Source organism: Odocoileus virginianus, chromosome 24 (assembly GCF_023699985.2).
Source record: "Odocoileus virginianus isolate 20LAN1187 ecotype Illinois chromosome 24, Ovbor_1.2, whole genome shotgun sequence".
In the NCBI taxonomy this organism is placed as follows: Eukaryota; Metazoa; Chordata; class Mammalia; order Artiodactyla; family Cervidae; genus Odocoileus; species Odocoileus virginianus.
In genome coordinates, this window is record NC_069697.1 from 50,776,547 (window position 1) to 50,789,034 (window position 12,488).

Here is a 12,488-nt window from a genome sequence, read left to right on the forward strand (position 1 = left end):
CCCACCAGGCTCCTCGGTCCATGGGACTGTCCAGGCAAGAGCACTGGAGTGGGCGCCGTCGCCTTCTCTGGAAAAGCCCAGTGCACGCGGATTGTATTTCCCAGAGTTGCTCTTTTCATTTTTACAAGTAGAAACTTTTTTAAAATGCTCTATCAATATTTAATGATAGCAATTATCTTTGGCAAAAGTTCCTTCAATTACATAAGATAGCAGGACAACATTTGTATAGCCCTGGTGTAAAGATTCTCATTCCATTACATTCGGTGGGCGGCGGGGGGGAATGTGATAAATTATTAACTACCTAAAATTGTTGCCGTGAATAATAACGTAGTCAGCGAGGACTTCCATCAATACACAAAATCAATCCTATGAAGATGCCGCCACCTACAACCGTATACACAGCCCTCCCTGCTCACTCCTGAGGCAACCCCGGGGCCCGTTTCCACCCTGGCTACACCTCCTCTTCCTGAACTGGTGTCAGTGTTGAGAAATGAAATCTGAAACCCTGAGAGAGGCACAGAGTTTTCTGAAGGGGAAGTCTGGCTGGGAGCAGAGCCCTCGGCCCATGATGTCACCACTGACGCTGAAACACGGAACCCCAGTGCAGTCCTGACTGGGCTCTGTGCTTCATCACTCAACGTGTCCCACTCTTTGGGACCCCATGGACTGTAGCCCACCAGGCTCCTCTGTCCATGGGATTCTCCAGGCAAGGATACTGGAGCAGATTACCATGCCCTCCTCCAAGGAATCTTCCCAACCCAGGGATTGAACCCGGGTCTCCCGAATTGCAGATGAATTCTTTACTGTCTGAGCTACCGGGGAAGCCCATGGGCTCTATGAACTCTGGCCACTGGCCCGAACTCTCTCAGACTTCCCAAGGCTGACTGTGTGACTTCCACCAATGCTGTTTTGAAAAAGGCAAGAGAAAAGAAACTTGAGTTTTCATGTGAAAAACAATTGAGCATTTACATCTTCCCAAATATTTCTGGAACTCTAACCCAGTAATGAGCTCTAATCAGTAATGAAAAAATTACTGATAAACAAAAATTAGAAGGCACTTTCTTAGCGCCACAGCTAAATAGTTCTCCCTTGTGGGCCACAAGGGCACTGAGGCTGCTCACTGCAGTGCAAGTGAAGGTGTTAGTCGCCCAGCAGTCCTGCCAACTCTGTCCTGCACGGACTGTAATGCTGTAGGCTGATTGTCCACGGGATTCTCCAGACAGGAGTACTGGAGTGGGTTGCCATTCCTTCCTCCAGGAGCCTTCCTGACCCAGGGATCAAACCCAGGTCTCCTGCGTTGCAGCCAGTTTCTTTACCATCTCAGCCACCAGGGAAGCCCACTCACGGCAGCGATTCCCACTGTTTTGTCCCAGGTGGCACTTTCTGCCACGGCTACTTGAGCTCCTTGTCAAGAAGAATGCAGCTCTCCCTGGGAGAGAAGTAAAGAAGACCAAGGGACTGTCACATCTGATCCTTCATCACGTCTTCCTGAACATGGAAGAAAAGTTCTTCAGGAGGGAACCCTGGGAATTTCTCCCAGCTTCATCCTAAACCTGGAATCCATCCCTCTTTGCACTGGGTTCATGGTATATTTTCTACCCAAATATATCTCTGTAGTTACTGCAACTACCTTCTCTACCACCACAGCTCATCCCCGCAACCATTAGTAAAAGAATATGGATCATCTCTATGAGAATCAGCTGATAAATCCAGTGGGCAAAAATTCACCTAGCTAGACGACTGAAGCTAGCTTCGACCAAGCACATCCAAGATTTCACCGACAGGGGAAAGGAAACAGGCCTTGGTCCAGATGCCCCACTATCTGTTTGATGTCCACAAGAAGAGCATTTCCCATGGTCTTGAAGGATTCTTACTCAAAATGGCAGCAGGATAAAGAATTCAAGGAAGCAAATATCACATGGGCTCCCAGGACTTGGTGTAGAATATAACGTGTCAGAAGGCGCAGAATCGCACACGCGGTGGTGTGGAGCAGAAACTGCAGAGCATCTCTGCCTGGCAGGAAAGGAGATGAACGCCAAAAGCAGCTCAGCTCTGAAGCTGCCAACAAAGAAGGCTCTGTAAGTGAACTGGCAGGAAAGGAGATGAATGCCAAAAGCAGCTCAGCTCTGAAGCTGCCAACAAGGCTCTGTAAGTGAACCCCACTTTACAAGAGAGGGCAGGAAGCAGTTTGCAGTCTGAATGGAAACTAGTCTGTACGACAATGAAAACGTTCTCTGTATAATATTGATCCTGAAACTAATCATTACTTCACATGAAAATGAAAGAATTTGGCAATACTTACTCAACATCTCCCCCTACTTTTTTCATTTTTCTGTGACTACTAACAAATAAATGGTTTTTAATTAAATATGGTATATTACTAAAGACTATCAAGTTATGGCTTAAATTTATAACTTAATTTGCTATCTTGAAAAAAATTAACAGCTGAATTGAGGTTTACAAAATTCAAGGAAAGCAGGGAAGGAGGGAAAGAGAGAGGGGAGAGACAGGAAACAATCCACTTGTCTGAAAATTGAGGAATGGTAATCTATACAGTGGAATATTTCTAGAACCATTAAAATCATTTCACAAAAAAATAATCTATGTCATGATAATAATCTATGTTCATGATACAACAAGTAAAAAATCAGGAAATAATACATTGTAAGACAATTTTTCTGAAACAAAATAAAAATGAAACAACTTAGCCCTGGTAAAAATACCCCAAAATACTCACTTTTTCCCCTTGATGATGTGATAGAAGAATTTTTATTTCCTTTATATTTTTCTGTGTATGCATGCATGCTAAGTCGCTGCAGTCATGTCCAGCTTTTTGCAACCCCATGGACTGTAGCCCTCTGTCCATGGGATTTCCCAGGCAAAATACTGGAGTGGGTTGCCATGCCCTCCTCCAGGGGATCTTCCTGACCCAGGGGTCAAACCTGCAGCTCCTGCAGCTCCTGCACCGCAGGCAGATTCTTAACTATTGAGCCACAGGGAAGCCCGTATGTTTCTGTATTCTCTACAATACATGCATGTAACTTTTATGTTCAAAAAAAAATAGTGTTTTTAAAAGACTATCTCAATCATAAGACATACCATAAGGATTTAAGCATATAAAAAGATAAGGTAAAGGATCAGAGAGGTAGATATTGGCCGTGACCTTCCAAGTTCCATCTGGGGTGTGACCCTGGAGATGACCCCAGCTGATATTAGGGGTAAGAGCAGCAGGCTGTCCCTGACTGAGGCTATTTAGGATTCAGATTAGAACTACCTCTTCATTTGGGGGGGTCATTGTTGCTGAAAAGTCCTTCTGAAATTCAGTTGTATCTGAATTAAGTGGGTAAAATTTCTAACCTGTGATTATTCCCTAATCTGGCCATGTCTTATGATTTTATGCAATGATTAAGATAGGCTTTACAAGCCTAGAGATAAATCCATCCACCTATGGACACCTTATCTTTGACAAACGAGGCAAGAATATACAATGGAGAAAAGACAATCTCTTTAACAAGTGATGCAGGGAAAACTGGTCAACCACTTGTAAAAGAATGAAACTATGGTGTATATGTACCACGATTCATGTCAATGTATGACAAGACCCACTACGATATTGTAGAGTGGTTAGCTTCCAGCTAATAAATATAAATGAAAAAAAAAAAAAAAAGAATGAAACTAGGACACTTTCTAACACCATACACAAAAATAAACTCAAAATGGATTAAAGATCTAAATGTAAGACCAGAAACTATAAAACTCCTAGAGGAAAACATAGGCAAAACACTCTCTGACATAAACCACAACAGTATCCTCTATGACCCACCTCCCAGAATATTGAAAATAAAAGCAAAAATAAACAAATGGGACCTAATTAAACTTAAAAGCTTTTGCACAACAAAGGAAACCATAAGCCAGGTGAAAAGACAGCCTTCAGAATGGGAGAAAATAATAGAAAATGAAGCAACCGACAAAGAATTAACCTCAAAAATATACAAGCAACCCCTGCGGCTCAACTCCAGAAAAATAAATGACCCAGTCAAAAAATGGGCCAAAGAACTAAACAGACATTTCTCCAAAGAAGACATACAGATGGCTAACAAACACATGAAAAGATGCTCAACATCACTCATTATTAGAGAAATGCAAATCAAAACCACAATGAGGTACCATTTCACACCATTCAGAATGGCTGCTATCCAAAAGTCTACAAGCAATAAATGCTGGAGAGGGTGTAGAGAAAAGGGAACCCTCTTACACTGTTGGTGGGAATGCAAACTAGTACAGCCACTATGGAGAACAGTGTGGAGATTCCTTAAAAAGCTGGAAATAGAACCGCCATATGACCCAGCAATCCCATTCCTGAGCATACACACCAAGGAAACCAGATCTGAAAGAGACATGTGCACCCCAATGTTCATCGCAGCACTGTTTATAATAGCCAGGACATGGAAGCAACCTAGATGCCCATCAGCAGACGAATGGATAAGAAAGCTGTGGTACATATACACTATGGAATATTACTCAGCCACTAAAAATAGTACATTTGAATCAGTTCTAATGAGGTGGATGAAACTGGAGCCCATTATACAGAGTGAAGTAAGCTAGAAAGAAAAACACCAATACAGTATACTGATGCATATATATGGGATTTAGAAAGATGGTAATGATAACCCTATATGTGAGACAGCAAAGAGACACAGATGTATAGAACAGTCTATTGGACTCCGTGGGAGAGGCAGAGGGCAGGATGATCTGAGAAAACAGCATTGAAACATGTATATTATCCTATGTGAAACAGATCGCCAGTCCAGGTTGGATGCATGAGACAGGGTGCTCATGGCTGGTGCACTGGGATGACCCAGAGGGATGGGATGGGGAGGGAGGTGGGAGGGGGGTTCAGGATGGGGAACGCATGTAAATCCATGGCTGATTCGTGTCAATGTATGGCAAAAACCACTACAATATTGTAAAGAAATTAGCCTCCAATTAAAATATATAAATTTTTTAAAAAAGAAAAAACAAACAAAAAAAATAAGATAGGCTTTACAATCATAGAAGCTTTGTCTTATAACCATACAGTCAGACAGGAAGACAGTGCCTATCTATTTATATTGCATGGAAGAAAAATCCAATGAAGATATCTGTCCCTCAGGATGAAGAACAGAGAAATTAATCAATCTTAAATTTTCTCAAAAGTTTTCATCTTCGTTGACTGTTCAACTATCCAAGGCCCTTTGTTTGCTCTATTAGATCATAAATCTAACTTAATAGCTGGCGAAACCTAAGCAATTTTAGGTCCAAGTGGACTGTTTACCAGTTTTCCTTTAATTAAAGATGATTTTCTTCTTAAAGGAGACTCCTGCTTCTGACTTTACATTTTCTTTCTCAAAGAGGGAGCTGATATTGTTTCTACATACAGCTTACATCCTGGCAGCAGCAGTACCCAGCTTTACCAGACAGTAGCCTTCAAGCCACAGTCTTCAAGGTGCTGGAGGCTCCATTTTCATAGGGAATGGGATCTGGGTTAATACAGCAGGTCACTGAGGCTGCAGAAGGCTAAGGATGTTTCTAGAGGACTTCTCAGAACTATCTCGCCTTAGTATCTCTGCATAGAACTTGTCCCCCACAGCCCACCCTTCAGAGCACCAACATTTGCCGCCCTCAAGGTTTAGATTCCTACTCAACATTTATCTGTGTTTTCCCAATATCTAATAGAACTTATTACCTAAACAGAAGCATATTGAGCATCTCCACTCTGCTCAACAGACACTGTGATAAGTGTTGGTTTGAAGGCATTGAACAAGACAGACCCAGCTGCCATTCTCAAAAGAGTTCATTCAATAGGGAGAAATAGATGGGAAAAATACTTAAGCCCAATTTCAGTCAGTGTGAGATCAGTGCGGAAAATCAAGCACAGTAATGAAATAGCAAGTTACAAGGGCAAGAGCTTAGGTTGGATGAACAGGGAAGGCTCCATGGAGAAGGAGGAATTTAAGCTTAAATCTCATACAGAGAAGGAGCTGCCATTAAGAGATCAAGGGAGGTGAGCGCCAAGAAGAGAACTCCAAATTCAGAAGGACTGAGCAGAGCAAGCTTCATTCACAAGAGGAACAAGCAGGGAGCTGATCTGGCTAGCATCCAGGGAAAGGAGGGCCAGGCAACGTCAGAGAGGTGGACTGAGGCCAAGTCCTGCACGACCTTGTAAGAAGGAAGCTCGCATTTTATTTTAAACATGGATGGGAAGATGCTAAAGCTGTACTATCACTGTCTGAAGAAGCTATCATCTCATCTATAAAACTCAGGAAGGACGATTCTGGTCTGTACCATTTTACATCAAGGCACCACCAGCCCTGGGATTTCCTACCGGACACAGCTCCAGGGTATCTGAAGGTCTTAAAGATGCCCAAAGCCCCGCAGTATCTTCATGAATTAGAGGCAAGCCAATCAGTCCTTCTGTATTCATTTTTCATCTAAAATAGTTGTGCTTTCCCTTTACTTTTAGAAGATATCACAAACTTTAATTGTGGTTAGAGAGAGTATTGGAGAAGGCAATGGCACCCCACTCCAGTGCTCTTGCCTGGAAAATCCCATGGACGGAGGAGCCTGGTGGGCTGCAGTCCATCGGGTCGCTACGAGTCGGACACGACTGAGCAACTTCACATTCACTTTTCACTTTCACACATTGGAGAAGGAAATGGCAGCCCACTCCAGTGTTCTTGCCTGGAGAATCCCAGGGACGGGGGAGCCTGGTGGGCTGCCATCTATGGGGTCGCACAGAGTCGGACACGACTGAAGCGACTTAGCAGCAGCAGAGAGAGTATAGCCAAGTTCCACATTCCCAACTGCCTCCACAAGTACCCCCAAGCTCAATCTCAACCCAATCCCACCTGTCCTTCTCTGAAACCCACCTCTCCATAGCATCCTGCATCCAAGGACCAACAAATTCACTTCTCTAGTTTCAAAAGCCAGGTATTTCGGAATTATCTAACACCCTCACCTCCTATTTAATCCTCACCAAGTCTTTATAAAACCCTCAATTCCATCTGCTTCTCTCCAGCTCAGCCACCATCATACAGCAAGTATCTCTGAACTGGTCTCCTCACAGTCACTTCTGTTCTCCTGCAATACACTGCAGCCTGCAAGGTCTCAAAGACGCTCAAAGAGCTCGGCAAGAGCTTCTCGATGTGCTTAGGACAACTACTGAGCCGGCCTACAGGGTTCTGTGTGGTCAGGCTCGTTACTCTAGACTCATCTGTATGTCTGTGCTCCAGCCACCCTGGCCCCAGTCCATTCCTTAAACCATCTCCAGGTCTCTGCCCTTATTTTTACAACCCATATCTTTGCTTCACTTGGCTAATGCCTACTGATTTTTAAGATCTCACCACAAACATCACTTCCTTAGGAAAACTCTCTTGGGTTTCCCTATTTGATTTTCTCACAGCTTGCGAATTCATTTAGCGCTTATGAAAACAATGGAAACAGTGCACAAAACTAATTCAATTGTTTTTATTTCACATCCTGATACATGCACATTCTAGCAAACTTAGGTTAACTGATGAGTAAGGAAGGACTGAAAGGAATAGGAACTCTAGGTTGTCTAGTCTTTCCTTTTAGGTCATCATTCTCAGTGTAAGCAACTGGCTAGTGAAGGGACGTAACACAAGTGAAAATGGGCAAGATAGACATCTCTGGTGTCTTAGAATGCTATTGTTAACTCCCATCAGTCAAAGCAAGTTCTGGTTCAAATGCAAAGTGTGGCTTCATGGGTATGGTTGCCAGAGTTTGCAAATAAAAAATGCAAGACATTTAAATTTGGATCAGAGATAAATAACAAATCATTTTTCAGTATAAGTACATCCCAGATATTGCACGGGACATACCGTATCTTAGAGATGTTGGTGCTCCCTGCTTCCTCAGTCCTAGGTATAACCTTTTTTTTAATTGTGATAAAATACATGTAACATAAAATTTACCATACCAACCATTTCCATGACTCAGTTGCATTAACTACATTCACGTTGTGCAACCATCACCACCAAACATCCACAAAATTATTTTTATCTTGCAAAACTGAAACTCTAAACCCCTTAAACACGAACTTCATTTTCCCTTCCCCAAAGTCCCTAGCAACCACCATTCTGCTCTGTGTCTCTATGAATTTAGCTACTCTTAAGTGCTTCAAATGATTTAATCATAGAGGTTTGGGTTTGGTTTTTTTTTTTTTACAGTATTTTATAGACAGGCTATTTCAGTTAGCATAACATCTTCAAGGTTCCCCTGTGTTAACCAAGTGTATGTCAAGATTTCTTTCTTTTTTTTGTAAAAAAAAAAAATTTAATCTTTTTTCAGCTTTATTGATGTATAATTGACAAAAATTGTATATTTCAAAGGTGTGCAATATGATGGTTTCATGTAAGTATACACTTGATCACTAAATCAAGCTAACTAGCATTCATTACCTCCCATAATTACCTAGCCTCCTCCCGCTCTGGCGACCACCTGTTTGTTCTCTGTATCTATGATTCTGTTTCTGTTTTTTTATGTTTGTTCCTCTATTTTTTAGACTCCACATATTAGCGAAATCATACCATATTTGTCCTTCTCTGTCTGACTTACTATCTCTCTCACTTAGGATACTACCTTCTAGGTGCATCCATGTTGCCGGCAAGATTTCATTCTTCTTTATGACTAATATTCTGTTACATATACCTACCGTGTCTTCTTTATCCATCTGTCTACCAGTGGACACTTAGGTTGCTTCTACGTCTTGGCCATTGCACACAATGCTGCAATGAACCCAGGGTGCACACATCTTTTTGAAATAGTGCTTTTCTTTTCTTCGAAAAAAAGCCTGAAGTGGAATTGCTTTATTACATGGTAGTTCTATTTTTAATTTTTTGAGGAAACTACATATTGCTTTCCATAGTGGCTACACCAATTTACTTTCCCACCAGCAGTACGCAAGCAGCCCCTTTTCTCCACGTCCTCATGAAGACTCGTTTATTGTTGTCTTTGGGTGATAGATTCTGAGAAGTGTGAGGCGATATCTCATTGTGATTTTGACTTGCATTTCCCTGATGATGAGCGAAGCTGAGCATCTTTTCATGTGTCTTTTGGCCATTAGTAAGGATGTAAGACATTCTTATAGGCCATTAGTAAGACATTGGGGAAATGTCTATTCAGGACCTCAGCACATTTTTCAATCAGGTTGTTTGTTTTTTGATGTTGAGTTGTATGAGTTCTTGGCATATTTTGGATATTAACTCTTATCAGATATATCATTTGCAAATATCTTCTCCCATTAGTAGGCTACCTTTTCATTTTGTTGATAGTTTTCTTCATTATGCAAAAGCTATTCACTGTGATATAGTCCCATTTTGTTTCCCTGGCAAAATAGATCCAAAAAATATTCCTAAGATAAGGTCAAAGAGCATACTGCTTACGTTTTCTTCTTAGAGTTTTATGGTTTCAGGTCTTACCTTTAAGTCTAATCCATTTTGAGTTTATTTTTGTACCTGGTGTGAGAAAGTAGTACAGTTTGATTCTTTTGCATATAGCTGTCCAGTTTGGGGGTTCCCTACTGTATAGCTTCACTGTATATTTTAAATTGAATTATTACAGTATTCAATCAAGCTTTCCTACAAGTCTATGAGCTCCATGAGGATAAGGGTGTTGTCTTCTTAGTTAGCCATCACCATGATCATCTAATACTGAGCTGAGCACCTAAGAGATGTTCAACAAATATTTGTCGACTGAATGAATGGATTGTAACATCCAAGATTGCAATTGCATTCACATTCTATGCCTAGCACAAGCTAGGTGCTATGGTGATGTGAAGGAACTAAATGTGACCCTAGCCTCAAGAAGATCTGGAGATGAAAACAGACAGACAGTAACAGAGAAGGTGTGAGAAGCACAGTGAATAACAGAAGCAACCAGAGAAGGGAGAGATTAATTCTCTAAAGGAGATGGAGGCAAAGTTAGGAGATATGGTCTGAATCCCCAACTTTCATCTAGGCTTTCTTCAACCTCCTAACAGATTTTACATCCTACTCAATACTTTAGCTTTCCAAAATGAAGATCTAATTCTTTAATCTATTAATTTGTATATTGGACCAAAGTATATAAAGGTGAAATGGAAATAAAATTATCACTTTCATTTTCAAACCTGATATAGTCTTTCTTCTCCATCCAAAGCTGCTTGGAATGCTATCAGAAGATCTCAACACCAAGATCTCTGCTCCAACCTTGCTGTGTGTGTTAGTCAGCTCAGGCTGTCATAACAAAATACTATAGACCAGTTGGTTTAGACAACAGACATTTATTTTCCCACAGTTCTGGAGTCTAGAAGTTCAAGATCAGGTTGCCAGCATGGTCAGGCTCTGGTAAGAACCCTCTTCCTGGCCTGTAGATGGCCACTGTTGGGGAAATCCACTGTTTTTACCTCTATCCTCACGTTCTCAGCACTTCAGGTATCAGATACTCGGGGCTTTTTCCCTGACCAGTTTTCCGATCCCAGCTGAGTGTCCTACAGCTCAATTCTGACACTAATTGGAGTTACCACTAACCCCAGAGGATAAGGACTATAAGTCCTATAAGACTGCCTCCCTCCTCAGATGTTAATCGCAAGTAGTAGGTCCCCAGGTTACTACCCACACCTCTGTCTGACTTGGCTATAAATCATGTCTCACCACCTCCATTTCAGGTTTGAGAATTTGCTAGAGTGACTCACAGAACTCCAAAAACAGTTTACTTACTACAGCCCATTTAGTATATGTGGTATTTTAAAGGATACAAATGACCCGTCAGATGAAGAAATACATAAGTGAACTCTGGAAGCGTCCTTCCCTGTGAAGCTGGGGTGAGCAACGCTCCCAGCATGTAGGTTGTTCACCAGCCTAGAAGCTCTATCAACCCTGTACTCTGGGACTTTGTGGAGGTTTCATCACATAGTAAAAAAGTAAAGTCACTCAGTCGTGTCCGACTCTTGCGACCACATGGACTGTAGCCCACCAGGCTCCTCTGTCCGTGGGATTTTCCAGGCAAGAATACTGGAGTGGGTTGCCGTAGGCTTGACCAATTATTAACTCAACTTCTAGTCCTTCTGCCCTCTATGGAGAATGGGGGATGGAGCTTAAAGTTCCAAGCTTCTAGTCATGGCTTGGTCTTTCTGGTGACCAGCCCTCACCTAGGAACTCATCAAAATTGACCTTATTAGAACAACAGATACTTCTATGACCTGGCATAGATTCCAAGGCATTTTAGGAACTCTGTGCCAGGAACCAGGGGCCGAGACAAGTAAATTTTCTATTATTTCACATCTGTTTTTTCCCTGTGTCCTCACATGGTGGAGAGAGAGAGAAAGCGATCAGGCACTCTGGTGTCTCTCCTTACAAGGACAGTAATCTTACTGTATCAGGGACCCAACCTATAAGCTCATTTAACCTTAATTACATCTCTGTAGTCCCTATCCAAATATAATCACTTTGGCAGTTAGGGCTTCCACATATGAATTGGAGGGTGGGGAACACAATTCAGTCCATATTTCTGTGATCTTGATCAAATGCCAAACTACTCTGGTCTTCATCTTCAACCAGAGCCCACAAGCTTCCTGTTTTTGTGTATAAAGTTTGATTGGATTGCAGCCATGCCCAATCATTTACATGTCTATGGTCGTGTTTGCACTTCAAAGGTATAGTTGAATAGTTGCAACAGTGATCTATCTAACGGCCTGCAAAGGCTAAAACGCTGACAACTTGGCCCCATGCGGAGAAAGTTTGCTGACCTTGCACTTTGGTGATCCCTCACAACTCTTTCGGCTTTAACATTCTAGGATCCTATTCATGCCTGCGACCTGGGATAACTTTTAGTTCAAGTCTTCAGGTTCCATAAAAAACATTAGTGACCTAATGACTGTTTTAGTGAGCATTAAGTGCTTATACCAATAGAGATGTTTCTTTAATCTCACACTGTCTAACCTCTGCACTGTTATTAAGTGAGCTTAAGTAGACATGGAACAAAGTCCTTCCACATAGTAAATGCATTTTGTATCTCCATAGCCAAATACCTTCCCGCTAAATCATTGTTTTAGGGGCTCTGTTGAGTGCCTAATGTAGTGAGAAAAGTCAGAAGTAGCAGTGTTCTGGCCTCACTGGTTTCCCCTCTCTGCTCTTGTATAGCCCCTGTAATCTGCACCACACAATCTGGCACAGAGATATGCACCATTTTGAACTGCTTTCTAGTTACATCATGTGCATTAGCCTTGTATCCCACACTAGACAGCCAGCAGCTTGGGGTCAGGCATCATGATTTCTGAATCAAAAAGTACAGAATTATAGAATTAAAGAGCTAGAAAAGATATTAATCATCATAATCCAACCTTCTTGCTTCACACATGAATAAACTGAGGCTCAGACCAAACAAATAGCTTATCTTACTTCTCGTTAACTGCCATAGTATTTATCAAGTGCTTGATTCAGCATTTCTGT